This window comes from Petaurus breviceps, unplaced genomic scaffold (assembly GCF_028583685.1).
Source record: "Petaurus breviceps papuanus isolate PSGF00001 unplaced genomic scaffold, PetGlider_PUasm1.0 38, whole genome shotgun sequence".
Lineage (NCBI taxonomy): Eukaryota > Metazoa > Chordata > Mammalia > Diprotodontia > Petauridae > Petaurus > Petaurus breviceps.
In genome coordinates this window covers 54,776,910-54,794,657 of record NW_027186304.1, presented here as the reverse complement: position 1 = coordinate 54,794,657, position 17,748 = coordinate 54,776,910, and the positions used below count along the sequence as shown (strand labels likewise).

The following is a 17,748-nucleotide window of genomic DNA, read 5'->3' as shown; positions in this document are numbered from 1 at the left end:
CAGCCAGGCTGCCTGGGACTCAAGCTCAGAAAGGCTTCTGCACTTGAAGCTGGGACTGTGCTCTACGGGAACAAAGCTAAGTCATGAACCTGATCTCCTTCTCCTCCCCAGGGACTGAGGTGTATATAAAGAGGGAAGGGGATTCTGCCTCCCACATCTTGAAGAAGTAAGTTTGTACATTTGTGCTTATGCTTTTTGAAATAGATAAATTCCTCAGTAAAAGATCCTTTGTTAGGATTAATTTTGAAAGCCCTAATCAATATCGTCTCAGTGTGTTGTTATACTGCATAGTTTCAGTGCAAGAAAGACTAGATTTGAAGTCGGGAGATCTGGGTTCAAAACATCTCCAAAACTTACTAGCTGTATGACCCTAAGTCCCTTTACCACTCTGAGCTTCAATTTCCTAATCTATATGATTGGATCAATAGTAGTTACACTATATACAGTTATTCCTTCCACCCCATGGGGGTTAGTTAAGGGTATGGTGCCTCCCATGATCTGTAAAATCCTCAAAAAAAAGTTGGCCCTCTCTTCATACCAGGAAAGAAGTCTGACATTATGGCATCAAAAGATAAAATATGTGGATAGTATATAATACTATCCATATATTTTATGCATTTCTGAGTTTCTAAACATTTTCTGTGTTGTCTTCTGGCCTTCACATGTCATCTGCGGCTTCCACAAAACTTCCTAAAAATTACCACTTAATTTCTTATGCTGACCTGCAATAAATTGAAACTGCAATGGGGAAAGTTGTGATGTGGAAGGGATAACTGTACCTCACAGTTTATGTGAGGAAAATGTTTTATAAACTGTAAAGCATTATAGGAACCTGACTGCTCAACCTTCCTTGGCAATGTCATGCTTATCAATGGATACCCAGTGTCTGTTTGGTGCCAGTGAGAACAAGAAGAGGGCCATATGTGCTTTGCTGACTATAATGAGGAGGAAGTGCTTGGTTTGAATCAAGGGCCCTTGATTCAAAGCTGATTTGTCCCTTGGAAAAGAAGGAACATTAATCCACAGCTCCAATGGAGCTTAGAAGACAGTATGATATTGACTCCGGTGAACAAGAGTTAAGAACTAGGCACTCTAGAATTTAGCCTGTAGTGTTGTTGTTCACTTATTTCAGCTGTATCCAACTCTCTATGACCCCATTTGGGCTTCTCTTGGCAAAGATACTAGATTGGTTTGCCATTTCCTTCTCCAACTCATTTTACAGATGAGGAGTTGAGACAAAGAGGGTTAAGTGACTTTCCTGGAGTCACACAGCTAGTGTCTCAAGCTGCATTTGGACTCATGAAGATGAGTCTTCATGATTCCAAGCCCAGTACTCTATCCACTGCACCACATAGCAGCTCTTAGCTTATAGTACATGGGACTTAGACACAGGTCTTCTGATAAGTCTAATGTGAAACCATCTTGGCCTGACTCTTCTTCTTCCTGTGGGACAGAGACAGAAGACTTCAGTTCCTTTTCTCTCCCTGGTGAGGAGAGCAAGGGCTTTCCTGATTCACTTTTTGGTTCAACAAATGTCTACTAAGCAACAACTATGTTCAAAGTGCTGGGGATAGAAAGACAAAAACTAAACAATCCCTGCCCTCAAGAACCTTATGGTCTCTCAGGGGAGACACGACATGTACACTAATAAGTTAAAGTTAAGTTTTCAAAATACACAGTGATGAAAACAACGTAAATAAAAAGAACCCTTAAAGGAAGCCATGTAATTTTAATAGCCATTCCTGATTCTGGAGAGCAGATGGTCAAACATAGCTTGGCTCTTGGTGGCAAAGAGATGGGGAGTACGAAAGCAGAGCACTTCAAACACTGCTGTCAGAAGCAGCCACTGTGCCAATTGTTTTTGCTTAAATGTTGTTACCAGGTCATAGTCAATGGTGGGGGACAGTGCACATTGGCTCTATCAGAAACTTATTATTATATATTAACAAAAGGCACTGATAAAAACTTGCTTTAAAAAATAATTTCAACTCATACTGTATTAGTTATCTTTTGTTACTGAATAAGAAGTTCCCCAGTAATCTAATAACTCTAACATTCCAATCAGTCAGTGATCTCACTGATGGGGGCATTCCTTCCAATGATGCCAATCACAATAGGTCCATGCCACCTCATCCTTGGGTGGTTCTTGTTTGCATCCTTCCAAAGGCTCAGCACAAATGGTCCACTTGGTGACCTGGGAGTTGAGGGGGGAGGAACTTTTTCACATTCTCTTGAGAGTAACAATGGAGTCCCCAGGGTATCCATTGCTTAAGGATCAATATCTTTCCATGCATCCGGTACATCCTTTTAATCCTTCCCACATTTTTAGATTACTTTACCCCATATCTTGAATAATTTCTTGCTTATAATGTGTTGCAGCCTGCTTACACCCACTATATACTTGATAGTTCTCATTAAATACCTCTCTCGATTTCATGCCAAATTATGTGTTTACTCAGTCAGGTTCAGCCCGCCCCACACTCTATTAGCCATTGCCAAACAAGAAGCCTAGTTGGAAAAAATACTAGCCTTTAACAGATTTGGGGTGTGGCAGGCTCATTAACAGATTCTTAATGGAAGAATATACCCAGTAGTCTACCTGAAAGCTCATATGCTCCAGGGCTCATAACAAGAATTGCCACCATCAGGTAGCACTTTGTAAACTGAAAGCATTATATAAATGTGAGTTACCATTTCACAAAGGAAAATAGCATGTCCTTTCAAGAGTTCTGAATAAATCTCAGCTCTCTTTGGCCCAAGAATTTTTCCTCACGCTGGAAGTGTAGGGAATTCTGTGACCGTATAGCATTTTTAGAAAAGATCACCTTTCTTCCAAGGAAATGCATTCAGACTAGGCCAATGAGACACTCCAACACAGAAGGAACAAAATGTCTGGAGTCTGTTTGGAGAGATATTTTTGTCTCTCCAAACAGACTTGTCATTTTTGGAGGTAAAACTGTGTGAGCCCTTCATACTCCAATACAAGGAAAGGGCAAAGTGATGAAATAAATTGATTTATTAATATTAAAGAAGTGGTGGGAAACATAATAGTGTCCTTTGAACACAATGCCTTATGCATAGTAGGTGCTCAGAGTTTATACAAGTGAATTTCATCTCCACCCTGAACTGAGAAACATTCTCATTTCAAAAGAAGAGGGTAGAAAAGACAGAGATACTAATAATCTCTTAAAGTATTACCAGTATTTCAAATGTTACTGAGTACTAATGAAAAAAAATCAGTACAGATAGAAATAGAAAAGAAACTGTTAAATGAGAAAAAAAATCTTTGCATCAAATATTTCTGACAAAAGTTTAATGCCCAAGTTCTACAAGAAATTGACACAATGATATAAAACCAAGAACCTTGCTCTGATTTGTGAATGCTTAAATAATATTAAGAAATGGTTTTCTAAAAGGTAATACCAAAATGAAAGATTGCTCCAAATCACTAATAATAAATTTAAACAACTCTGATGTTTCACTATACATTTACCAAATTGGAAGAGACGGTAAAAGACAAAAATCTACCATCAGTAAATGTTAGATGAGTTACAGACACACTAATATTCTATTGGTTGGTGGAGCTTTGAATTGCTCCCAAAAGTGGGCTAAACAATTTAGAATTCTGTGAGAAAAGTCATACTGTTCATACTCTATGACCTATCTGTCTTACAATTGAGCATATATCCCAAGGAGGTCAAAGACAGGCTACACATATACCAAAATACTCATAGAATGCTTAGGAACAAAGCAAACAGTTTGTGGCATGTGACTATAATTTAATATTACTGTGCTTTAGGAAATGATAGATGAGAAATTCAAAGAAGTATAGGAAGCCCAAATGAACTTAGGAAGAGTGAAATTAATAAACCAGGAAAACAATATGAGTACAACAATATAAACCAAAACAACACTGAAATAAATATAGCCCAATTAATTATAGTGGCACCTCTTTGGCCCTGGGAATAGATAGTAATACACATTTTCCCTCTAGATAAAATTTTGAGGGTCTACGGGAATGGAATGTTATATATACTCATTGCTGTGTTTAATTCATTTCAATCCAATTCAACAGTCATTCTACAATCATTATAGTATATATACGCAAAGTGATAGACACCAGGGACATAGCAAACAAAACTGTGTTGGAAGGTTTTGCTGAATGGTTTTTGTTTTGTCTTGTTTTCTCAGTTGTAAGGGAAGGTTCAGGGGTGAGGGAGGAGTATTTCAGAAATTGACTAAGATGTAAAAACAAAGGAAATCATTAAAACTTTCAGAAATTTCAGAAATTAACTATGATGTGAAAACAAAAGAAATCATTAAAACTTAAAACAAAATAAGCATTGTTGAGCACCTCCTATACACTGGATTCTGTACTTAAACCTACTCACTTAATATTAGACATAGGACTCTACTCAGCAGGCTCATTAAAGACTTTACTAACAAGAATTCATTCCAAGTTAAGGTGCCTCCTTTCCTTCCTTGGAGGAGTGGTAGACTCTGGATACAGAATGAAACATATACTATCAGAATAGACCATGTGTCAATTAGATTTGCTGCATTGTTTTTTCTATGTTGTAATTTGCTCTTTGCTCACTGGAAGGGGAGAAAGAAGAATAATATATGGAGAAGTGGTGGTTATGTAAAAACATAGGAACTGATCGTGTTTTGTGTTGTTTTTGGGGGTTTTTTTGCTTTTAGAAGGGGAGAAGGCAGGGCAATTGGGGTTGTGACTTGCCCAAGGTCACATGGCTAATAAGTGTTAAATGCCTGAGGCAAGATTTGAACTCAGGTCCTCTTGACTCCAGGGCCAGTGCTCTATTCACTGTGCCACCTAGCCACTCCCTGATCATTTTTTTTAAATAAACTCAGTCCAGTTTAAAGGACACAATGTCATTTGACTACTAGAATTCAATTTTTTTTAAAGACATATTAAATCCCTACTGCATTCAGAATACTGCAGTTAGTTCTGTTGGGGACATAGTACTTACTCCTATGGTTATTACAGTTTAATAAATCCAGAAGAATTATTCAACCAGATGAATACAACACATTCTCCTTTGTCCAGAATGATAATGATGAGGGAGACCATGAGCACAACTTCATCTTTATTTTTTTTAGAATTCTGTTTTTAGTTCTATTATTAATTTTTGAAATGAAACAAGCATTTCTATAGCATAGTAAAATAAAAATATGATTGTACATGAAACTGCAAATCTACTGTGCATAACTTGATATTTCTTCCAAATATAAAACAAAATTATCATGCAAATTTCTTTTTCCTTTTTTTCTTCCCTCCCCCATCCCTACCCTAGAGATGGCTATGCCCAAAGAATTATTAAACAACCTATACCTTTTGACTCAGAAACGCCACTACTTGGTCTATTTTGAAAGATGATTTGGGAAAAAGCAAAAGAGCATTATGTTCTAAAATGTTTATAGCAGCTCTCTTTGTGGTGGCAAAGAACTGGAAACTGCAGGGATGCCCATTATTTGGGGAATGGCTGAACAAGTTGTAGGTCATGATTATGATAGAATACTACTGCTCTATAAGAAAAAATGAGCTCAATGGTTTTAGAAAAACATGGAAAGATCTGCATGAAATAATGGAGAGTGAAAAAAGCAGAACGATCTGCAGCTTTAAACACTAGACTATTTGTAGGTCCAAGAAGAAGACAGAACCATGTCTATGGTCGGCATGGAAAAGAGAGAAAAGCAGTTCCTTATTTTCTTAGAGAAGGAAACCCTTAGACAACTAAGTTCAAGACTTTAAGAAAAGCAAATTCATACCACAATAAAAAGCCATGTGCAAACAATATTCACGTTCAAAGACAACCTACCTAAACAGAGCATCTGATTCCACAGATGTGCTTTCAGCATTGGCTCCCCCAGCAATGAGGTTGAATTTCAGCAGTGTACTCATTTGATGAGCTATGAAGAGACTTTCTCTCCAAAGTCTTTCTCTGATGTCTCAATGTGGAGGTGACCCTGGGTTCTGAAAAGCACCAGTGGAAAGGATACTGATGTGGGCCCAGAGACAGATTCTGGAACTTTCAGTCAAGAACCAGCCTTAGGTAATTTGAAGAGGATTAATGCCAGAAGGCTGGTCATCAACTTTTCTTAAAACTACCTACAGTATGGAGGGGTTGGGATTTACATTGATGTAGAGATGGTCCAAACGTCTAAACTCACAGGCCATTTGAAGCATGAAATTAAAACATTTGTGCAAATTCTTCCATTATCCAGTGCAGACCTATTCCAGGCCTGGCCTAACTCAGAGCAGTCCAATAAGTCAAGGCCAGGATTAGAAAGCCATGAAACTCTCACGCACTATAGAATATTTCATTAAAAAGAAGCTTAATTAACAAGGAAAACAATGTTTAATAAGGACATACTGAGCACTGATTCAGCTCTCTCTGTCTCTACATTTGTCATGGATGGAATACCCAGCCAGACAAATGGATTGACTTCCATGGCAGTAAGGATTCCATCAAGACTGAGCAGCACAGATTCTACAGAGGCTGAACCATAACATCCTAGGCAACCAAAAAACCTAGTTCCCTAGACCAATAAAATATCAAGGATGAATTTTCTGCTCCTTTAAAGAGTTAATTATGGAGGAACAAAGTAGACAAGGAGCCAGGTGCTCAACTCCTTGAGAAAGGAAAGAGAATGACACAGAAGTTAGTATACAAAGCCACCTTAGTCTGAATTGGGTAGAAATTTTTGATATTGCTAACTTCATAGGAGGAGTGATTTCTGAGTGATAGTGGTAAAAGGAGAATACAAAATTTGCAGTGGGAAGCAAGGAGTTTTCCAACTTCCCCTCCAGGACCAGTGTGCTGGAAGGTGTGAGTAAAGGTACAACCAGGGATGGAAAGGAGGGCCAGGGATGTAGTGTCATCAGCAGGAGGAGTTAGGTTTCAGCAAAGGCTAGTTGATAGAAGGAGCATGGAAAAAAAAGTCAAGATGAAGGGAAGTTTGTTCATTATGGAAAGGGAATCCAAAGGACATCATGGAAGGCATGGTAGCAGGTCATGGGTAGAATAGAATTAAGGAGGTTAAAAGAAGGAAAAAACAGGAAGCATCAGTCGGAACAGTTTTCTCCTACATGGTCATTGATTAATACAAGGATAAGGGGAAAAAAGTAGGTAGTAGGAAATTGCTAGCCATAATATTGGGTGATAGATGAAAAATAAATTCCACTTTTTCCAAAAAGTATTTTGACTTAGCAAGGGTCAGAAGCATAAGGCTTTAGTTACTCTTCTTTGCTCATCACACAAAAGTGGGCAACCAGGCAGATAGGCAGAAGATGCTAGGTCTTGGTCAGCTCCAACCTGCTCCTGCTGTTACTTCTCCAGAGTAACTAGGAAGGGGAAGGGCAAGTACTGTGGGCAGGTGCCACAGCTGGTCTTAGATATCTTTTAGAACTTAGGTGTATCTTAGAATCACAATGCATCTTAGAACTTAGAAAATAACTACAGTTATGATTTAAACATTTTCAGATATTCCCAGACAGACACATAAGAACATGAAATCCAAGGGTATGTTTTATGCCTAAATCCCAGAGCACAAAGGCACCACAGAAATAATCTAATCTAATGCCCTTATTTTATAGGTAAGACTAAATAACTTGTCCATGGTCACTAAGCTAGTGGAAAAGCTGAAGTATAAATCAAGTCTCCTGCCCTGTTCTACAGCTCTTTCCATTTCTCCCTGCTGCTTCCTAATCTATGTGTTAGTAACATTCTCTTTCTTCAGCAATACGGACAACTGAAGCCTGGAGACATGGAACTAATAGACACCATCAGTGCCAAAATAAAAATGAACAAAGAGTTGCTACTCTGGGAAGAAAAACACAGATGGGCAACAGGGAGGAAATGGTATCCCAAAGACCCTATCAAAAACATTTTCTCCTATACAGAAAGAAAACACATAAACTTTCTCGAGAAAGAAACCAAATTTGAGAATAGAATCAGAAAGTCTTAGAGTTGGAAGGGACCTGAAAAGTCATCTGTTCCTGCTTCCAGGGTGGTCTAGCAGGGGGACAAAAGGACTCAATAGGGGAGCCACAACAATAATAAATGGCTCCCTCCCGCCATTCCTGATGAGAAGTCCCCACTCAGGGCCACACACTGCTAGGAAATGAGAAGCTGCAGAAGCTGTGCCACTCGGTCCCACTTAACCCATTCATTTGACTTCACCTTTCTGTGCCTTTTTAAGACATAGGCAGTGCAGTCCTGACCATCCCTATAATTTCCTGCCATTCCATAAGCAAGCAGAAGAGAAGCGTATCTAATGTTTATCCTACTATTTATTCCTGGTTTCTCTGCCTATGTATTGTACAGCCTAGATTAGAAATTCAGTCAAGGTCAGTTCTGTTGCTCATGAAATGTCATGACCAATCATAATATACATTCACAGGTAACTAATGGAATAGAACAAATTTCAAGAATTATCTCCTTTGCCCTCACAACTGAGTCAGACTCTGGAGGGGTATACATCTTATAGCCATAATAACTTTCATTTGCAGAGCACTTTAAAATGTATAAAGCTATATATGCACACATATACACATATATGTACACATATATACATGTGTGTACATACATACTATATGTGTGTATAATACACATACATGTTCATTTGAGTCTCAAAACAACATTGTAAGGTAAGTCCTACAGGTTTTGCACTCCTACATTTACAGTTGGGGACATTTATTTTCAGTAAGTTTCAGAGTGCTTTTTAAATTGACTGACTTGCCCTGGGTCACATTACTAGTAGGTGTTTAGAAGGAGCACCTGAACCCAGGTCTAGCACACCATCTACCATGCCACAATATGTCTCTGCAAAGGATAGTATATCCTCTGATCCGTACAGAGAACTCACAGGACCATAATTCTAGAGTTGGAAGGCACCTCAGGAGTCATTTAGCCCAACTCCCTTCATCTTACAGAAGAGGAAACTGAGGTACAGGTAGGTTGTCCCCATAACATGTGTAATTGTCAAAGGCAGGATATGAACCCAAGTCCCCTGACTCCAGAGTCAACACTCTTTCTGCTTTACCCCGAGTAAAAGATTCAGGCGAAGCAGCGATGAGATCAGCCAAAACTTAGACTTGCCATGTGACAATTCCCCTGACTGACTCTACAAGTCCAGTTTCCAAGTTTTAGAGAAGTGAGCATTTACTCACCCCTTTGGAGAGCTAGAAGGGACCTCCCAGAGGCCTCCAGAAATGTCCAGTACTGAGAAAGAAAAGGCAGCACTGCCACCTGAGGTAAGCAAAAATCCTGTCAAAATAATAATGAAAAACTCTTACAGGGTCATTGTCCCCTTTGAGTTGGTTTATGCACTCTGGGAACGGTTCCTTTCTTGGAGGTGTGCTTTTTACTGGTGTTTTTGATACTTTCATTTTATCATATTTTTAACAGTGTGTGATGAGGCCTCTGGGGCCTCTCCCACAACCACTCTTTGAGGAAGCAGAGGATTAGGTGACTAAAGGCTCTCAGGAAACCAGATGTTGAAGGATCCCCTTAAAACCATGGCTGCCACAGAGGCCCTCAGCCTGCCGAGTGAGCTGACCCTGAAGAGAAGTCCTAAGGATGACTGATGTTCCCACCAGGCCTGCTCATCACAGCAGGAGGGGGGAGGGGCAGGCATAACTGCCATGAATTCTCTAGAAAGTCCTTCTGCTGGGAAGATTCTTTGGTACAGAAACAGAAACAGGAAAGGGCATAAATGAGGAGTATTAATCAGAATAAAGTTTGCATTCCAAGGCCCTGATAAAACTTCAAAAAAAAAATCCCCTTACCTGTGAAATGCATTTACCTCTGCAGGGGGAGCCTGACATTTTCTACAGTTCAGGGATTTCTTGGTGTCATTCAGTTGTTTTCAGTCCTGTCTGACTCTTCATGACCCCATTTGGGGTTTTCTTGCAAAGATACTGGAGTGGTTTGCCGTTTTCGTCTCTAGTTCATTTTACAGATGAGGAAACTGAAGCAAACAGGGTCTTGCCCAGGGTCACCCAGCTAGAAAGTGTCTGAGGTCAGATGGAACTTAGGAACATTTCATCCTGACTCCTGGCCCTGGGCAGACACCACCTCACTGCCTCTGGTTTTCTTAGGGATTTCTTTGTTATAAGAGCTTTGGATGCATGAATTTATACTCTAGCGCATTATACCTCTGTGAATTTGGACAAGTCTTTGAACCTTGTGCTCCTCACCTGTAAAATCAGAGGCTAATGAATAACTCAGAGGAAAGCTGTGAGGAAAGTTCTCTGCACACTACAGAGTGCTGTATAAATCATAAAGATGAGCTGCAGTTTGTAATGTCTATAGCTATAATATATCAAGTAAGACTTGATAAGAACTATATATATCACAGCTTTGTTTTCAGGAGGCCCAGATGCAGTCTCCTACAGAGGATCTTTCCCAATCCCAACTATCCCCAGGACTCCCCCCACAATTCCAGTTATTCCTGCTCTTTCCCAATCCACTCATTCTCTGATTTATATTACAGTGCCTGGCACAGTGCTTAATAGATGGCTATTAGATGGACCATATGAGATAATATATGCAGAATGCTTTTTAACTTTAAATGACTATATAAGCTATTATTATTAATTTTAAAACCTCAATAAATCAAAATATTTTTTCTTGCCATTATTGGCATGACCTATACATGAGATTTTTATTTTCTACAAGTTAATATGTCTGTTTTGTGTTGATTAGGTCATCCGGAAGCATTGCCCCAAATTCCCTCTACAATCCATCCAAGTAAAAGTCCTATAATAGGATTCAAAAAAATCAATTTCTTAAGTATAAGATTGAGAAAACATGTTTAAACAATAGTTTGTATGGGGGGGAGGTATGAGTAAAGTGTTTGAGATAGTAACCAAAAAAAATGCAATTTTAGGCTGCATTAAGAGAGAGTGTCTAGGGATTATGACCATCATATAGTAGAAGGAACACTGGCTTAAGAGTCAAGGATCTAACTTCAAATCTTGTTTCTGTCTCTAACCACCTGTATGTATCCTTGAGTGAGTCACTGAAATTCTCTTGATTTCAGTTTTCTCATCTGTAAAATGAAGTTTGGACTAGATGAACCATGAAGTCCTTCCCAGCTTTAAATTTCTAGTCCTATGATCCTACGACTGGAAAAGTGATAATTCTATTATATACTGACCATGTCAGATTGCATCTGGAGTCTTATGTTTAGTTCTGGACAATGAACTTTAAAACAGATTGATTAACCGGTCAATGTTTAGATAAGGGTGATCAGGTTGGTGAGGGGTCTAAAGATGATGTCATCTGAAGATCAATTGAAAGAACTAGGGATATTTAGCCTAGAGAAGAAAAGATTTATAAAGGATATAAAAGTTGTGCTTCAAATATTTAGAAGGTTGTTAAGAACCATGACTGAGAGACGCAGAGAAGGTATATGTAGGATCCATTGAAGGAAAAACTCCCTAGAAAAAAAAAGAGCTGATTGAAAAATGGAATGGGCTAACGAGGAGCATGATTGGTTCCCTATCACTGGAAATCTTCAGGTAAAGGTTAGATGACCACTTCTTGGGGTTGTAAAAGACACTCACTTATATGTAAGGATGGGCTGGAATAGATAAAATCTACAGTCTCTGCCAGCTCTAAAGCCCTAAATGATCTTGTTATTCTACGGCCTCCTTTGAGCTCCAACGTCCAGTTACTTCATGTGATCAAAGAGGGGGATCGGTTTTGTAGCTGTTCACCTGAGGAAACTGTGAAACTTTATCACTTATGTTTATATGGAGCTGCATGATTTGACTAGAGTGGTATAGGAAAGGAGAGAATTGGGAAAGAAAAAAAAGGGAAGAACAGAGAGTTAGGAAGGGAGAGGGTGGGAGGGAAATGCCAGGGTGTGAGAAGGAAAAGGAAAAGAATAATCCATTTGCCATTAATCTAAAGAATTCAATCATCTGGTGGTTTGGGAGCTGGATTTGGCAGCTAGTAATTGATCAGCATTAGCTCTCAGTTCAAGTCAGTGGGGAGTCACTTAGGAGGGATTTGAGACGTGTGAGAAAAATCTGGCTAGTCAGAAAGGCGGGCAACACACTGGGGGAAGGAAGCTGTTGGTCTGGGCCTGATAAAAATCCAAGCTTGTAAAAACCTTCCCTGTCAGAGAGAAAACTACCAGGGCTTTCAGCTGGACTTCTAAACGTGGAGATATGACCATGTCTCTCTTTGATGTTGCCTACATACTTCCCATCACATCATCAAGCCTCAGGAAAAGCAGCCCAAAGATGTCCCTTGCACTATTTTCTGGGCTTTGCAGGAAGTGCCACAATTTGAGTTTGGAAACCTCCCGACGCCTGCTTGCTCTTTATTTATTTAGCAAAGAAGAAAAGCCTTCAGTTATGGATTTCATTTCAAGAGATGTCCTGGCAAAGTACTGATAGCTGCACCAGTCTTGCTAGCCAAAATGCATTGGGAAGAGACACATAATTAAGATAATACAGCATTAGTCCAACATAAATTTGTCATGAGAAGTATGATAGTAAGGAATGAAAATTATTCAACAGTTTAAAATTTATTGCTTTCATTGGAGATGGAGGGGGAAGAACTGGAAAGATGATGGTGGTTAGGAAAGTACATTATCTTGAGAAACTTCAAATTCCATGTATCAGGGGACTGATTAAGTGGAGGGAAATGTGATAACATAGACATTGGATTTTCTTTTTAAGCATAAGCAAATTCACTTGGGATGTGAGTCACTCAGGAGGGTGACTGGGAATTCCATGAAATTCACTTAGAAAAAAATGATGCATTGTACTTTTTGAGGGGAAATATCATTTTGGTTAGGGTTTTTAAAGCACCTGTATTTCATGGATCTAAAAAGTATGACTGAAGTATGGTTTTGCCACCTAATATTCTTCAACTTGGACATTTGATTAAGTTTTGTAACTAAATTATTTTCCTGGGTGAATAGAAATAATTATTTCCTTATTTCTTTGGCTATACCTATTTCAAATCAAATAACTTTAAACGGGCATGTCGACAATTATCGGTTAGCCCCAGTTCCCAACCAGTATTTTATACCATAATTAGGTTGACAACAAGAACATAGGAGCTAGTCATGGGCCTACAGGAGTATAGGACAAATACCAGATATGGCATTTTAAATTTCAATCCAAATTTTTATATGACCACTACTTGATTTTATAAGACCTTTATCTGGGTCCAAATTAATTTGCATAACTTCTGTAAGTATTTTTTTAAAAATAAGGCAGTGGTTTGGTTTAGTGCATGACTGCAACCAAGTAAATAGACCTTTTATATAGAAGAATGACACTGGCCTGCCATTTCCTGGGGTAGAGTCAGTCAGCCAGGCAACAAGAATTTATTAAGCTCCTACTATGTGCCAGGCACTGTACTAAGCACTGAGTATACAAAGAAAAGTAAAAACACAAAAACAGTTCATGCTCTCAAGGAGCTGTCTAATGGGGGAGACAACATGCAAACAACTATATACAAACAAGCTATAAATAAGATAAAATGGAGATAATCAACAAAGAGCGAAGGGTTTGTGATCAGTAATACCATTTTCAATGAGATTTTATTTTTCCCCAGTTGCATGGGAAACAATTTTTAACATTTGTTTTTTTTCTTTTAAAGTTTTGAGTTCCAAATTTTATCCCTCCTTTTCTCCCTCCCTTTTCCCTGAAATGGTAAGCAATCTAATATAGATTATACATGTGCAATCATGTAAAATGTTTTCATATTAGTCACTTTTGGCAAGAAGACTTTTTAAAAAGTGAAAAATAGTATGCTTCAGTCTGTATTCAGATTCCATCAGGTCTCTCTCCGGATGTGGATAGTATTTTTCATCATGAGTCCTTTGGAATTGTCTTGCATTATTTGCTGAGAATAGCTAAGTTCTTCACAATTCTTCATTGTACAAAATTGCTGTTACTGTGTACAATGATCTCCTGGTTCTGCTTACTTTACTTTGTGTCAGTTCATGTTAAGTCTTCCTAGGTTTTTCTGAAATCATCCTAATGTCATTTCTTATAGCTCAGTAATATTCCACTAAAACAATATGCCACAACTTGTTTAGCCATTCCCCAGTTGATGGGTATCCCCTTGATTTCTAATTCTTAGCCACCACAAAAAGAGCTGGTGCAAATTTTTTTGTACACATAGGTTCTTTTCCCCTTTTATCTCTTTGGGAAATAGACCTAGTAGAAGTGCTACTGGATCAGAGGGTATGCACAGTTTTACAGACCTTTGGGAATAGATCCAAATTGTCCTCCAGAATGGTTGAATCAGTTCACAACTCCACCAACAGTGCATTTGTTTTCCAGTTTTCCCACTTTTGCTTGAAAATTTATCATTTTCCTTTTCTGTCATATCAGTCAATCTTATATGTGTAAGGTGGTACCTAAGAATTGTTTTCATTTGCAAATAATACTATTTTTGAGACCCATATCTATGGTTAGTGTTGCATTCTGAGGCTACAGAATAAAGCAAAGTAAATTGGTCCATTAGAGGTTGGAACCCATCATCTATACTCAACTGAATTAAAACTAGCCTAGGATACTCAAATCTCATACCTGAAATGAACTGCATCCAAGTGAAAATGAAACTATAACAAGTTATTAAATAAAGACAAAGATGTTTGGATCACATCCCTTATTTTCGAAGGGCAACATCATGAAGAAAACCAAAGACTCAGATATTCCAGTGATTTCATCAATGCAACTATTCCCCATAACACTACAAATCACAAACTGTCCATGCCTCCCATACTCTTCCAAAAACTGCGTCTCTGTACCATTATCTGAGTCAGACTACTGGGCAAGAGAGGTCATGGGTCTGACCTAATGTAGTTATTGTTATTTATGGTACAATTACAGTATTTTTTTTTTCAAACATCTGGCCCTCAGAGCCATCAGAGACAGAAGCCTGTAGGAGAAAGGCATAATTGACAGTTTATGGGCTGGTCACCTTGTCTAGCAGGCTAAAAAAAAACCCTTTTGAATGATACTCCAGGCTGGTGTGGTACATTGTGGAAATAAAGCTTTTGCAATAGCTTGGCCTTAGAAGCTCTCCTACTGCTAAAGAGAAAGACAGAATACATTCCTGGAACATGCTAGCGCATTGTCCCAGTTATTGAAAAAGCCTACTTTCAACAGTCAGTGTTTCCCTGAAAACCTTTTCTAGTTTGTTAAAAACTTTGAACTCAGCCCAAGTGTTGTGAAACAAAAGCATGAATGACTTCTCTTTCTGAGAGGGCGGTGTCTGAGGCTGCCTGACTTTGCTGGAGAGCATGGCTTAGGGTTCTTAAAATTGGTGATGGACAAAGCCCACAATGCCTCTAGAAGTCTGATGCTAATTAGACCATGCATCTACAAGACAGGCCTTGGAAGCCTGGCAGCTCAGTCCCTAACCTGGCAGGATATTACTCCTACTGGCAGTGCCAGGTGCCAAAAAACAAAGCCTGGCAGGAAAAGAGTTAATCATCCAGGCCTCCAAAAGTTGACTGAGCCTCAGGGATCAATAGAAGACAGTTGGGGCAGTTTGTTTTAACCCCCTAGAAATCCACTGAAGAAGACTATGGCTACATCCAAGTTCTGGCCCAGGGATTTCCTGCATGCTCACACGTCCTGTCCAAACATACTGTCCTTTCTGCTCACCTCCTCAGTGTATTTTTATGACTTTCATTTTGCTTTCTGAATGAAGAACTTATGATATTGTTGAATTTAGACTTATTGGAAATGGTCTAGGGTGGTATTACCAACAGCTGCACAATTGGACTTTCTTGAAAGTTGTTAGATTGATTTGGAGTAAATTATACATGTTGTATATACATAGTTTCAGGCACAGATTATACAGCAGCTGGAAAACAATTGGTGTTTCTTGGAAAGGGGGGGGGCAGTTATCTCCTCCTTCAGATGCCTTGAATATATTTGATAGGTCCCACAATGCCATGGTGATTATTGGAATCAACCCCATGGTGGCAGTTATAACTTTGACTCAAAATACACAAGTACTACATGTATCATACTTATATCCTCCCAATAGTGCTAATGAATCACAAAAGTAGATGCTACATGTTTGCCAGATCAAATCTATAAAATGTAACTTAGCTTCTTTTTATACAAATTTATATTCATGTATATATATTGCATATATATAAATTATACATATAATTTTCTTAATTACACAGATGTGGTAAATCATAGATATCTATGTTGTTTCATTTTCAAAGCCTCCAAACATACCTTCTATTGATAATCATGACTTTAGTTAATATGTTAGCTAATTATTTGTAAGTCCTAGACAAGTCACCCTTTTCGAGCCTCAGTTTCCTTATCTGTAAAATGGAGAAAGGATAGACAAGATAGTGCTTAAGGTTCCTTCTAGCTCTAAAAATTCTAAAACTTTTATTATTTGTAGCAGAAATGAGGTCCCTTTCATTTTCAAAGTTTCAAATAATCCCCTCCATAAGGACATTTTCACATTCAGGTATATGAATTTTGGTCCTGGGCTCTCTCTTCTGTTTCCATTAAGCAAGGGTTGCTATACCGAAGTCATATGATACACACTAGTGATCATAATGAGAAAAATTTAGGCAGAAGATGCTGTGCCAGACATATTTTTTTAAGTTAGGAAACATCTCACTTTCTTTATCTATGCTTGCTTCAACAGGATGTCGTGAGGACGAGTCAGACAACAGCTGGAAAACAATTGACATTTCTTGGAAAGAAAGCTTTGGAGGTTTTATCTCCTCCTTATGGTGCCTTGCATGTACTCTGTTTCCCAATGCCACAGGGTCAGCTATGTGATCATTTGAACCACCTAAGTCTTTAGTGAGAGACTATTGGAGATGATCCCCCTGGAAAATAAAATGTGAATTTCAAAGATAATACCACTGAGGATCTTGGTCCTATGAAAGCAGTTCCATCATCATTTAACCCCTAAATGTATCTTTCCTTTTGGGTTCTCGCATTCCTTTTCCTACATTCTCTACCCCAGAACTTGCTATCACCCCTGAGCAAACTAAGTCCATTACACAGTGAGAACAGACTGTAGTGCTCTTGGGACGCACAGAAAAAAAAAAAAGGAAACCCAAGAACATCAGGGTCACATAAATCACATGTTGGCATCTGATGTCAGAGACAAACAGGGTAGAAACAGGTAAGAGGAAAGTGATCTAAGAGGCTGTTAAGTTCTGTAGAGCTATCTATGTCTGTTTCTCTGTGGTGAAGGTTCACACATGCATACACGGACACATGCACACACACACACACACACACACACACACACACACACACTCACACTGTATGTACCCGCCTCTCCACTGGTCCCCTGGGGCAAGGCTGACTCACCATCACTTTAGTTAGCTTTGCTGACTCAAGACATCCCCAAACTAATAAACTGCCATGAAAACACATCCACAACCTCTTATATCAATTATTTCCCCCTGCTAAAGGATGTTACTGTGTAGTACAGCTTTAAGTTTTCAATTTTGTCATATTTTCTAAACTATGATCTCTCCCATTTACTTTCAGGGATGTGACATACCCCTTAGCTGGAGTGAAAGCTAAACAATGTGGTTTGGATTTAGTGTTCCCATGCATCATCAGGGAAAATGTTTGTCTCAGCAATAGTGGCCTTATTGTTACTGGTAACAGCTGCTCGACCATCGCCTTTAATTGGGAAAAAACAAAGCGTCTCCTTTTCCTGTACCAGTTTACAAGAGGGAAATTTA

General features: G+C 38.8%; 1 long non-coding RNA gene across 1 annotated transcript; it reads left to right on the top strand.

The window, feature by feature from the left end:
* Positions 1-9,129: 9,129 nt before the first annotated feature.
* Positions 9,130-16,903, top strand: LOC138170093 (uncharacterized). The gene is made up of 2 exons (XR_011170538.1): positions 9,130-9,277; positions 16,686-16,903. It is a non-coding gene; the product is annotated as an uncharacterized lncRNA (long non-coding RNA).
* The last annotated feature ends 845 nt before the right edge of the window (positions 16,904-17,748 follow it).